The sequence below is a fragment of the Procambarus clarkii genome, chromosome 30 (assembly GCF_040958095.1).
Source record: "Procambarus clarkii isolate CNS0578487 chromosome 30, FALCON_Pclarkii_2.0, whole genome shotgun sequence".
NCBI lineage: Eukaryota > Metazoa > Arthropoda > Malacostraca > Decapoda > Cambaridae > Procambarus > Procambarus clarkii.
This window is the reverse complement of record NC_091179.1, coordinates 1,505,339-1,519,720: the sequence shown is the minus strand read 5'-3', so window position 1 is coordinate 1,519,720 and position 14,382 is coordinate 1,505,339.

The window sequence follows — 14,382 nt, the reverse complement described above, 5'->3', positions numbered from 1 at the left end:
CTAACAGGTCACACAAAACCTGGTGCCAGGAATCAGCAGCACCTGCGTTTTTGATGAAATATATGTGCCCAAATAGTCATCGACAGCTGTCAGGAATTTGATTAAGGGTCAGATGACACCTAATTCCTTCTTAGTCTGCGTGGTCTAGCGACTTCTTATGGCGTCTGACAGCTGATTAGACAGCACTTCGGATTCGTAGTCCTGAGGTTCCGGGTTCGATCCCCGGTGGAGTCAGAGACAAATGGGCAAAATGTTTCTTTCACCCTGATGCCCCTGTTACCTTCCAGTAAATAGGTACCTGGGAGTTAGTCAGCTGCTGCGGCTGCTTCCTGGGGGGGTGTAACAAAAAGGAGGCCTGGTCGACGACTGGGCTGCGGGGATGCTAAACCCCGAAATCATCTCAAGATAACCTCAAGAAGATAGCGGTATAATACTAAACATGCGAAGGGGTATGGAGCCCTGGCAGTCTGGGTTCGAATCCTTCGGGGAAATGAGTTTTCTGATGCATATATATATGTATATATATTAGTATATTTTGGTAGCAGGTTTTCTTGGAAACATATGTTGTTGAATATGACTGAAAGGGTAATATTATTGATTCTAACACAAATCTTCTCAATACTTCTTGCGTTTTTCTTCACTGTCGGGGGTAAATGAAAAATTAACTCTCCAAAGTTAATTTTCTCAATTTTATTTAAGGTCAGATGCTTAAAAGCGTTTCGCAAGGACTTCTGACATTTTCAAATACAGATTTTTGCACACATCATTTCATGTTTATATTCGTTTTTGGGTTAGGTGATATGACACAAATGTTTTTGGGTGAGGTGATATGACACAAATGTTTTTGGGTGAGGTGACAAAAGACAGAACACGAATCAATGGGTATATTGCATATTTGCTGCTTCATTATTGCTATATATTGCTCTTGCTGCTTCTATGTTGGTTCGGGGTCTTAAAGTGAGTAGAATATAGTTATGTGTTAATTGATTGTTGATTGCTAGTGTTGATTTTTTGTTGTGTAGGGCCTCGTTGATGTCGAATCTTCTGTTAATATTAACCCCGACAGTTAAGAAAAACGTGTGAAATGTTGAGAAGATTCGTGTCAGATTCATTAATATTACCCTTTCGGTCATATTCAACTACACATTATATATATATATATATATATATATATATATATATATATATATATATATATATATATATATATATATATATATATAAGCCTATACTTGCATAAACCACAAGTGAAGATAAACAATCTTTGGACAACACCCACCAGTGGGACTCGAACCCAGAAAGCACAACTACCTTCCAGTAGCTGGCATAACTAGTATGCTTTAACCCACTACGCCATCAGACCTTACAAAAGAAGTAGATAGTTCGAGATATATATCTCAAACATCTCTACCTCCCGAAGGCACCAGATGAGTGAGGGGTCAGTCTGCATTTTTCGTCAAGCCACTGTCAATGTGAGAGAACTCGTGTCCAGCTTATAAGCCTATACTTGCATAAACCACAAGTGAAGATAAACAATCTTTGGACAACACCCACCAGTGGGACTCGAACCCAGAAAGCACAACTACCTTCCAGTAGCTGGCATAACTCGAAAAATGCAGACTGACCCCTCACTCATCTGGTGCCTTCGGGAGGTAGAGATGTTTGAGATATATATCTCGAACTATCTACTTCTTTTGTAAGGTCTGATGGCGTAGTGGGTTAAAGCATACTAGTTATGCCAGCTACTGGAAGGTAGTTGTGCTTTCTGGGTTCGAGTCCCACTGGTGGGTGTTGTCCAAAGATTATATATATATATATATATATATATATATATATATATATATCAGTGTGTGTGTGTGAGAAAGCTGCATGAATGCGCATGCCATAGATCACTACGAACTCTTTGACCAGGCCAGGATTCGAACCCATGCCGTTTAGGATCACCCCTAAACGTATACAGTACCGTGACCACCGCACCAAAGATCGTCTATAAGGAATGGTCAGTCCTGGTGCTTATTAACTAAGCTCCCTGACTGATCAACCCCCGACGACACTCATGGATTTATTTGGGTACAGTTTTTCATCAAATTCTGGCGCATACACGGGCCGCACTGAGTTTAATATGTGTGAGAAAGCTGCTTGAAGGCGCAAGCCATAGATCACTAAAAACTCTTTGACCCGACCAGGATGTGAACCCATGCCGTCTAGGACCACCCCTAAACGTAAACAGTACCGTGACCACACAGTATATATATATATATACTGTGTGGTCCGTAGTACCGTACACAGTATGTATATATATATATATATATATATATATATATATATATATATATATATATATATATATATATATATATATATATATATATATATATATATATATATATATGTCGTACCTAGTAGCCAGAACGCACTTCTCAGCCTACTATGCAAGCCCCGATTTGCCTAATAAGCCAAGTTTTCTTGAATTAATTGTTTTTCGACTACCTAACCTACCTAACCTAACCTAACCTAACTTTTTCGGCTACCTAACCTAACCTAACCTATAAAGATAGGTTAGGTTAGGTTAGGTAGGGTTGGTTGGGTTCGGTCATATATCTACGTTAATTTTAACTCCAATAAAAAAAATTAACCTCATACATAATGAAATGGGTAGCTTTATCATTTCATAAGAAAAAAATTAGAGAAAATATATTAATTCATGAAAACTTGGCTTATTAGGCAAATCGGGCCATGCATAGTAGGTTGAGAAGTGCGTTCTGGCTACTAGGTACGACATATATATATATGATATATATGTCGTACCTAGTAGCCAGAACGCACTTCTCTGCCTACTATGCAAGGCCCGATTTGCTTAATAAGCCAAGTTTTCTTGAATTACTTGTTTTTCGACTACCTAACCTACCTAACCTAACCTAACCTATAAAGATAGGTTAGGTTAGGTTAGGTAGGGTTGGTTAGGTTCGGTCATATATCTACGTTAATTTTAACTCCAATAAAAAAAACTGACCTCATACATAATGAAATGGGTAGCTTTATCATTTCATAAGAAAAAAATTAGAGAAAATATATTAATTCAGGAAAACTTGACTTATTAGGCAAATCGGGCCTTGCATAGTAGGCTGAGAAGTGCATTCTGGCTACTAGGTACGACATATATATATATATATATATATATATATATATATATATATATATATATATATATATATATATATATATATATATATATATATATATATATATATGTCGTACCTAGTAGCCAGAACGTACTTCTCAGCCTACTTTGCAAGGCCTGATTTGCCTAATAAGCCAAGTTTTCCTGAATTAATATATTTTCTCAATTTTTTTTCTTATGAAATGATAAAGTTACCCTTTTCATTATGTTTGAGGTCAATATTTTTTTATTGGAGTAAAATTAACGTAGATATATGACCGAACCTAACAAACCCTACCTAATCTAACCTAACTTATCTTTATAGGTTAGGTTAGGTTAGGTAGCAGAAAAAGTTAGGTTAGGTTAGGTAGGTTAGGTAGTCGAAAAACCATTAATTCATGAAAACTTGGCTTATTAGGCAAATCGGGCCTTGCATAGTAGGCTGAGAAGTGCATTCTGGCTACTAGGTACGACATATATATATATATATATATATATATATATATATATATATATATATATATATATATATATATATATATATATATATATATATATATGTCGTACCTAATAGCCAGAACGCACTTCTCAGCCTACTATTCAAGGCCCGATTTGCCTAATAAGCCAAGTTTTCATGAATTAATGTTTTTTCGTCTACCTAACCTACCTAACCTAACCTAACCTAGCTTTTTTTGGCTACCTAACCTAACCTTACCTATAAATATAGGTTAGGTTAGGTTAGGTAGGGTTGGTTAGGTTCGGTCATATATCTACGTTAATTTTAACTCCAATAAAAAAAAATTGACCTCATACATAGAGAAAAGGGTTGCTTTATCATTTCATAAGAAAAAAATTATAGTAAATATATTAATTCAGGAAAACTTGGCTTATTAGGCAAAGCGGGCCTTGAATAGTAGGCTGAGAAGTGAGTTCTGGCTACTAGGTACGACATATATATATTATATATATATATGTCGTACCTAGTAGCCAGAACGCACTTCTCAGCCTACTATGCAAGGCCCGATTTGCCTAATAAGCCAAGTTTTCCGGAATTAATATATTTTCTCAAATGTTTTTCTTATGAAATGATAAAGCTACCCATTTCATTATGTATGAAGTCAATTTTTTTTTATTGGAGTTAAAATTAACGTAGATATATGACCGAAACTAACCAACCCTACCTTACCTAACATAACCTATCTTTATAGGTTAGGTTAAGCTAGGTAGCCGAAAAAGTTAGGTTAGGTTAGGTTAGGTAGGTTAGGTAGTCGAACAAAAATTAATTCATGAAAACTTGGCTTATTTGGCAAATCGGGCCTTGCATAGTAGGCTGAGAAGTGCGTTCTGGCTACTAGGTACGACATATATATATATATATATATATATATATATATATATATATATATATATATATATATATATATATATATATATATATATATATATATATATATATATATATATATATATATATATATATATGTCGTACCTAGTAGCCAGAACGCACTTCTCGGCCTATTATGCAAGGCCCGATTTGCCTAATAAGCCAAGTTTTCCTGAATTAATATATTTTCTCTAAACTTTTTCTTATGAAATGATAAAGCTACCCATTTCATTGTGTATGAGGTGAATTTTTTTTTATTGGAGTTAAAATTAACGTAGATATATGACCGAACCTAACCAACCCTACCTAACCTAACCTAACCTATCTTTATAGGTTAGGTTAGGTTAGGTAGCCGAAAAAGTTAGGTTAGGTTAGGTTAGGTAGGTTAGGTTGTCGAAAAACAATTAATTCATGAAAACTTGGCTTAATAGGCAAATTCGGCCTTGCTTAGTAGGCTGAGAAGTGCGTTCTGGCTACTAGGTACGACATATATATATATATATGTCGTACCTAGTAGCCAGAACTCACTTTTCAGCCTACTATTCAAGGCCCGATTTGCCTAATAAGCCAAGTTTTCCTGAATTAATATATTTACTATAATTTTTTTCTTATGAAATGATAAAGCAACCCTTTTCTCTATGTATGTGGTAATTTTTTTTTTATTGGAGTTAAAATTAACGTAGATATATGAACGAATCTAACCAACCCTACCTAACCTAACCTAACCTATATTTATAGGTAAGGTTAGGTTAGGTAGCCAAAAAAAGCTAGGTTAGGTTAGGTTAGGTAGGTTAGGTAGACGAAAAAACATTAATTCATGAAAACTTGGCTTATTAGGCAAATCGGGCCTTGGATAGTAGGCTGAGAAGTGCGTTCTGGCTATTAGGTACGACATATATATATATATATATATATATATATATATATATATATATATATATATATATATATATATATATATATATATATTTATATATATATATATATATGTGTCGTACCTAGTAGCCAGAACGCACTTCTCAGCCCACTATGCAAGGCCCGATTTGCCTAATAAGCCAAGTTTTCATGAATTAATGTTTTTTCGACTACCTAACCTACCTAACCTAACCTAACCTAACTTTTTCGGCTACCTAATTTAACCTAACATATAAAGATAGGTTAGGTTAGGTTAGATAGGTTTAGGTTAGGTTTACTTTTCTCCATATGTCTTTAAGGTTCTTAGTATTACCACTCTTGCCAGTATCTGTTCCGTGCCTGCTTCCTTACCTGACTGCATTCCCTAGCCACTTCCAAAATTTTATTTTTTTATTCATCCCTCATTCCATTTTAAACCGTTCTTTTTGCATTCCGTTGCATTCTCTCCCACCCCTTGACCTGATCATTGTAATTTTTAAATTTCTTAGGTCCTTAGGACCTCTCACTAAAGCCACCACCTGATTCTTTGCATCGCCTTTAATAAGATAACGTTTGGCTAACAAAAATCATTTGCTGTCGATGAGGAATTCGGGGTCCAGAATATGAGGGTATTTATAACCAATCACCTTCGTCAGCTTCTCCTCTTCTGGTAATAACATAACATAACAGTGCCACGATATTCATGCTGGCTCAGGAACACCACAGTTGCCACAGAACCAACCGTTAATTAAGTTATGTTCACACTTTTCTTCAGTAGTGACTCGAACTTCCGGTACTCTCTTCCTAGGTTGCCTGTCCATAGAAGCTTCTAGTGGTAAGTCAGTGTGCATGAGATAGGGAAGAGAAGCTCCCACCCTTGTGTGTAGATTGAGCTAAGCACCGAAACGAACTTCGCCCCTAGGCACGGAAGCGGGTAGATCTTGACCCAACCAAGGTTGGGATACGGAGATTGCATTTGATTTACAATATATGCCTAGTCGACAATTGACGCCAAGTGCCCTCGACAACCAGTCATTTCCAATTTCCTTCTTGGAAGACTGCTACACATGATCGGAATCCCCCCCTTGCTCCTAACTAATTCAACGGTTGTTTTAAATTTCTGCATTAATTCTCTGCTCCTGGCTCATCCTAGTTCATTTCCACCGCCACTGATACAAATAATGGGTTTATTTCCTTTTCCAGCCATAATACCCTTCATATTCTTTACAATATCCTCAATTTCTGCTCCCGGATAGGAAACCCTTAACCTGATCCCCCTATTTGAACAGACTGAACACATTATACCTAGCTAATGGCCTGGACCCCCATCATAGCCCCTGGCGCAATTCTCACTGCCTCCACTACCATTCCAGAGGCTACCACCAGGACGACCTCAAGGTCAATTTCAACACAGATTCCAGAACCACCCATGACCCGGGCGGCACAGACCACGAAGGAGGACATTCTCGAAAGGAAGAGTCGTCTGCAGCATATGGAGGGATACAAAAAAGTATTCCTGCAGACGGACAGGACGAAGGAGGAGAGAGCCAAGGCAGCAGAGGCAAGGAGGAAGCGCAGGGAGAGAGGAGCAAACCAGGAAATCACAGCCCTCAACACAACAGTCCCAGAGACAAGAGGAGAACCCAAAACCAGCATCCCAGCAACACCAGAGGGGGGGGGGGGGCACCACCACCCCCCTCTGCATAGAAACCTTCCCTTCCCCTCACCCTACCTGCCCCCACCCAACCCTCCCTCCCACCCCACCCCATTCTGACCCTGACACCCCTTCCCCATTCCCATCATGTCCCCCCTCCCACCTTTTTCCCCCTGTCCCCCCTCCCCCTTCATCCCATACCCTCCCTATCCCTCCTCCCCCCCTCACTGCGTATCCTCCATGTCCCCCCTACCTCCTTAACCCACACCCTACCTGTCCCCCCTTCCCTTAAACCCCCACCCCCACCCCAAAATCCTCTGAGACCCTGCAAACCACCTCACAGATCCTCTCACCCATGGAACAGCTTCCCACACCAACAGAATGCTTGCCAAGAAAGGGACATGAAAATGAACAGAAGAAAGTGAGCTTCAAGGCGATGTACACTAACATAGATGAGATTTCAAATAAAACAAGTGAACTTGGAGAATGGGCACTAGAAGAAAACCCAGACATAATAGCACTCACAGAAACAAAGTTAACGAAAATCATAACAAACGCAGTGTTTCCACAGGGCTACTATGTAGTGAGGAAAGAGAGAGAAGGGAGAGGAGGAGGTGGTGTAGCTCTGCTACTAAGAGAAGGTTGGAATTTCGAAGAGATGGTAATTCAGAACTGTGAAGGTTTCAGTGACTACATTTCAGGCACCATAGCAACTGGAGGACAGAAAATTATAATAGTAGTCATATATAACCCCCCACCAAATGACAGAAGACCCAGACAATAATATGATAGAAACAACTTGGCCACCATCAATATAATAGAGAGAGCAGCTTCTGTGGCTAGCAGGAACGGATCCAGACTTCTAATCATGGGAGACTTCAACCATGGGAAGATAGATTGGGGGAACAGAGACCCACATGGAGGCCCAGACACATAGAGAGCTAAGCTGCTGGATGTGGCAACAAGAAACTTTCTAAGACAACACGTCAAGGGACCGACAAGAATGAGAAGAGGGGATGAACCAGCCTTGCTTGATCTGATATTTACCCTAAATGAGTCGGATATAAGGGAAGTTAAGTTGGAAGCCCCCTTGGGAATGAGTGATCATAGTGTATTGAGCTTTGAGTACCTGGTGGAGCTGGGAATTATCACCCCCAAAAAAGAACTGGGAACCAAAGGGCTGGCGTACCGAAAGGGAAACTATGAGGAAATGAATAAATTCCTATGGGATATACATTGGGACACAGAACTCGGAACCAAGTCCGTACAAGACATGATGGACTATGTCACCCAAAAATGTCAGGAGGCTGTAAGCAGGTTTGTCCCAGCCCGACAGGAAAAAACAGAGAAGCAAAGGAAGAATCCATGGTTTAATAAGGAATGTATGAAAGCAAAGGAGCTGAACAAAAGGGCATGGAGTAACTTCCGTAATAACAGAACACCAGAAAGTAGAGAGAGATACCAGAGAACCAGGAACGAGTATGTCAGTGTGAGAAGAGCAGCTGAGAAAAGGTATGAAAATGATATAGCTAATAAAACCAAGACCGAACCCAAGCTACTACACAGTCACATCAGGAGGAAGACAACAGTGAAGGAACAGGTGATGAAACTTAAGGTGGGCGAGGACAGGTGCACAGAGAATGACAAAGAGGTGTGTGAAGAACTCAACAAAAGGTTCCAGGAGGTCTTTACAATAGAACAGGGAGATGTCGCGGCGCTAGAAGAGGTGGCAGCAAACCAGGTGACCTTGGATAGGTTCGAAATTACAAGAGATGAGGTCAAGAAGCACCTATTGGAGCTGGGTGTGAGAAAAGCTGTTGGGCCGGATGGAATCTCGCCATGGGTATTGAAAGAGTGTGCAGGAGCACTTTGCCTACCACTCTCCATAGTGTATAGTAGGTCACTGGAAACGGGGGACCTACCAGAAATATGGAAGACTGCTAATGTAGTACCAATATACAAAAAGGGTGACAGACAAGAGGCACTGAACTACAGGCCAGTGTCCTTAACTTGTATACCATGCAAGGTGATGGAGAAGATTGTGAGAAAAAACCTAGTAACACATCTGGAGAGAAGAGACTTCGTGACAACCCATCAACATGGATTCAGGGAGGGTAAATCTTGCCTTACAGGATTGATAGAATTCTATGATCAGGTGACAAAGATTAAGCAAGAAAGAGAAGGGTGGCGGACTGCATTTTTTTGGACTGTCGGAAAGCCTTTGACACAGTACCCCATAAAAGGTTGATGCATAAGCTAGAGAAACAGGCAGGAGTAACTGGTAGGGCGCTCCAGTGGATAAGGGAGTACCTAAACAATAGGAAGCAGAGAGTTACAGTGAGGGGTGAGACCTCAGACTGGCGTGAAGTCACCAGTGGAGTCCCACAGGGCTCTGTACTTGGACCTATCCTGTTTCTGATATACGTAAATGATCTCCCAGAGGGTATAGACTCATTCCTCTCAATGTTTGCTGACGACGCCAAAATTATGAGAAGGATTAAGACAGAGGAGGACAGCTTGAGGCTTCAAGAAGACCTGGACAAGCTGCAGGAATGGTCGAACAAATGGCTGTTAGAGTTTAATCCAAGCAAATGTAATGTAATGAAGATAGGGGTAGGAAGCAGGAGACCAGATACAAGGTATCACTTGGGAGATGAAATACTTCAAGAGTCCGAGAGAGAGAAAGACCTGGGGGTTGATATCACGCCAGACCTGTCCCCTGATGCTCATATCAAGAGGATAACAGCAGCAGCATATGCCAGGTTGGCTAACATAAGAACGGCCTTTAGAAACTTGTGTAAGGAATCTTTCAGAACATTATATACCACATATGTCAGACCAATCCTGGAGTATGCGGCACCAGCATGGAGTCCATATCTAGTCAAGCATAAGACTAAAATGGAAAAGGTTCAAAGGTTTGCCACCAGACTAGTACCCGAGCTGAGAGGTATGAGCTACGAGGAGAGACTACGGGAACTAAACCTCACTTCGTTGGAAGACAGAAGAGTTAGGGGGGACATGATCACCACATTCAAGATCCTCAAGGGAATAGACAGGGTTGATAAAGACAGGCTGTTTAACACAAGGGGCACACGCACTAGGGGACACAGGTGGAAACTGAGTGCCCAAATGAGCCACAGAGATATTAGAAAGAACTTTTTTAGTGTCAGAGTGGTTGACAAATGGAATGCATTAGGAAGCAATGTGGTGGAGGCTGACTCCATACACAGTTTCAAGTGTAGATATGATAGAGCCCAATAGGCTCAGGAACCTGTACACCTGTTGATTGACAGTTGAGAGGCGGGACCAAAGAGCCAGAGCTCAACCCCCGCAAGCACAACTAGGTGAGTACAACTAGGTGAGTACAGAGTTATTTCCCTCTCCAGCTCCCGACACTGTTACCATCACCATCTCAGCAGCCACACTAACAGACGTGCTGTCTACAAATGCTAACAGCACCGCCAACGCTCCTGACAGCGCTTCTACCACCAATCCACGACACCTGAGCCTACCTCAGGTTTCGAGGCGAAAGACGAAAACAACACCTACTGGGGTTACGGACTCCTCAGATGAGGAAATCTTAGTAGGAACTCCACCACCGCACCACAAATACGACACCTACTCGGTACAGGACCTCCTCATTGAGGCCACCTCACCAAACTCCAACGACAGCACAGCTCAGCTAAAGTCTCAGGCAAAGAAAAAACGGAAGACTTAGAGGTCTACACTAACCAGACCAGTTCCATAACTGGCACAGCCAGCCCTTGGCTCTCGTCGCTCCGGGCGATCTACCCTTTTCCCGGCAGCCTTATGGCAGTGCCCAGAGCACTGATTCACTGCTATTGAAGAAGATATTACGACGGTTAACTTCATTAGCTGGGTCAGTTTCGATACAGGGCACCATCACAGAACCACACTTGCTTACCTCACTGGTTACTATAGAATTGTTTAGCATCTATGCACGATTTTTCACAACCTCTTCGTTGGAACAGTTAAATATATTGTTCTCTTTCCCCTTTCCATGGTCACACTCAACACTCCACTTGCCTCTTCACAGGCAAAAACAGAAGGAGCACTTGCTTACCATGACCTCGGTCGTGTTATCAATAGCCTCTTCAATGGCTACTCCTTATGGGTTGACACGCACCAAGTCGTTATCACGTCCGACGCTCACTGATCGGGACAGTCACTAGGCTTTGACTGTCCTTCCATCAGCGTTGACCCACCAAAATCCAAATGAAGGTACTTGTAGCTCCCTCCACTTAATCTGGTTTGCTATCGAGTCTCTTCTACTCTCAGCAGGTCCCTTCGTCAAAGATACAAGTACGACTTTATCCAGAAAAGTTTCCTTCGCGCCTCAATATTGTCAGAGTCCTGTTGCCTTTCTCTCCTAGGCTCAACCCGCCACTTAAAATCCAAATCTGCCAATCCTCTCGAGAGAACCCAAGGTCACAATCTCCCCGTCTGAAGTCTACCCGAACAGTGAGACTGGCTCAGTTCCCTGGGGCGGCCTCGGTGACCGCCGATGACGTCACAGAAAGCTCGTCGCTGATTGGCTGAGCCCCCGCCAGTCATCTCTTACGTTACGTGAGCTCTAGACACCGGAAGTGTCACCAATCGCTGAGGCACCATTTTGTTTCGCCATTTTTGTTTAACTTAAATAGTAGCTTTGACCGCTTGCGATCTTTCTATGTAGGTAAAATGACTCCTGAGGCCTGAAAGGATAGTTATTAGACTACGATCGTAACACAAAACACCAATCGTGTATAAGGAGCTCCAGCTCTCTATGCGGTTCCCTACGCCTCACTGTGTCTGCCTACTGCTAACAAGGATCCTACTCGCCTCTGGAGCTCTTAATACAAAATTATTCAAAGTAGTTTAGCATATCTTAAGTAACATTTTGATGTGAAAGTATATGTTATGCCAAATGTAGGGTTTATATGAATGTGGGAAATAAACTTGTATGGTAACTAGTTAGAAAACTCAAAGCTATTAATTTGTTAACAAATTTAAGTATGGAAAGGGTAAATCAATCAAAAAGAATAGTTTGATTCCATGTAATATTATGTCAGTGCTTGACAGTTTAGAGAATTATTTTTTTATATAAAGAAAGCGAAAGTAACTGTAATGAGAGCAGTGAGGAGGAGGCTGAGCAGCCACAATAGATTAAATAAGAAGAAGAATCTCAGCAGAATTGCGATCATGAAGACGAAGCAGAGGGCTCCACGGCAGAGGATGATGCTCGAGCGCCTGTGAGCATACGGCCATCTACCTCTAGAAGATTATTTGATGGCTGGGTAAAACTCTATTTGAAGTGCGGGTAAAACTCTGCCTGAAATACGAGTAAAACTCTGCCTGAAGTACAGGTCAAACTCTGCCTGAAGTACGGGTAAGAATGATACCTGTACTCTACCTGAAGTACAGGTAAAACTCTGCTGGAAGTACGGGAAAAACTCTGCCTGAAGTACAGGTAAAACTCTGCCTGAAGTACAGGTAAAACTCTGCCTGAAGTACAGGTAAAACTCTGCCTGAAGTAACGGTCAAACTCGGCCTGAAGTATGGGTAACACTCTACCTGAAGTACAGGTAAAACCCTGCTGGAAGTACGGGAAAAACTCTACCTTAAGTACTGGTAAAACTCTGCCTGACGTACAGGTAAAACTCTGCCTGAAGTATGGGTAAAATTCTGCTTGAAATACGGGTAAAACTCTGCCTGAATTCGGGTAAGTCTCTGCCTGAAGTTCAGGTAAAATTCTGTCTGAAGAACGGGTAAAACTCTGCGTCAAGTTTAGATAAAGCTCTGCCTGAAGTACAGATAAAACTCTGCCTGAAGTACGGGTAAAACTCTGCCTTATTGTTATGATCCCAGGCAGCCTAGTAGAATGGATCTAACAGGTGAGAGTTATTCTGCACACCTGATTAGAGATTAAGATGTCAGGGGAAAGGAAATTTATTAAGTAAGCGTCAGAGAGTGACTAAAAAGAATACTTGGAGAGGATGAGCATCTTATGAAAGTTAGATGGAAATAAAATATCGACATTTTGTGACGTGACACAGGCGGACGTCGTAATGCATCACTTGAGTTGCTACAATTGTTAGGAATGGAGGTTCGTCACTGTCTCCTGGGAACATATAAGAATATCGTTATTGGTTAAATGTTTGAGTGAAGGCTACAGCGTACAACCGGTAAGGAAACTGCCGAGGACATGATGTATGCCATTTCTCAGTGATTATGAAGATATTAGATGCGACCTGAAGCCTAGAGGGAGGTCGTGCCTTTGTGAATTCTAATGTGAAATATCGTCGATTGGGGGAAAGCGAGCAGGTGTTTCTGTGTTAAGCCTGCCAGGCGACTTCATGTGCTCAATCAGGATTGTAAGGAGCTTTGAGTGGCAGTCCAACTGGATTCTGGTGGACGATCACCAGATCGCCAATTTGGAGCGTTGTGGGCAAATGCCGTCCATCATTATTTCTGCGATTTGTATGGAATAAGTTAGTAAAGTAGCTTCATGTCTGAGGAAGATCATAAGCTGAACTCCAAGTGTGGAGCGGAACTTTGAGTGCAGGGGAGCTACACATTTCTTTTGTGAAGCCGCATTGCGGAACTTCGCATGCATTTAAGTGGAGACTGCAGGTGCAGCAGATATTGGAAGGATTGCAGGAGTACCTACCTGATTTTGAGGGCCCAGACAGATGTTCTTAGTGGTGGGCCTCAGGACGTAGAACAGAGAAGTGTTTGTAAAACTGGACATGTATGGACACCGTGATATGTAAGAGGGAGTGCTTTATTGCTTTTTGGTATGAAAGATGCAGTGTAAAGAGGCATAACTTAGGATATTAAAAATTGTTCAATGCCAACTAAACTTTTTTGACTAGTTGTATATAAAAATGGCTGCAAATGCTCCAAGTTTCATTATCGCAGGCTAAATAGAAAGGGAGAAATAATATTATTTTTCAACGAATTTTCAACGTTTTCAAAATTACTCTACAACCACAAGTTTCAAATGAAATCATTTCTATGACACTCATCTATCACATTCGCATATAATAAAGGATTTGTTTAACCGGATTATCCAAAATATGTTTAGTTTTACTAATACAAATAGTCAAATTTTCCAAAAAATTTATGCAAATATATCATGTTTATAAATAGTTACAAAATCAATAAAGGAACTTAGAAATAAAGTGTTTTGACAAATTGTAGAGACATATAATCTACATATAAGGTGTAAGTTTAATGTAAATTGAATAAACTATGAGAGTAGAGTCACTTTCATGTTACTTGAAAAGA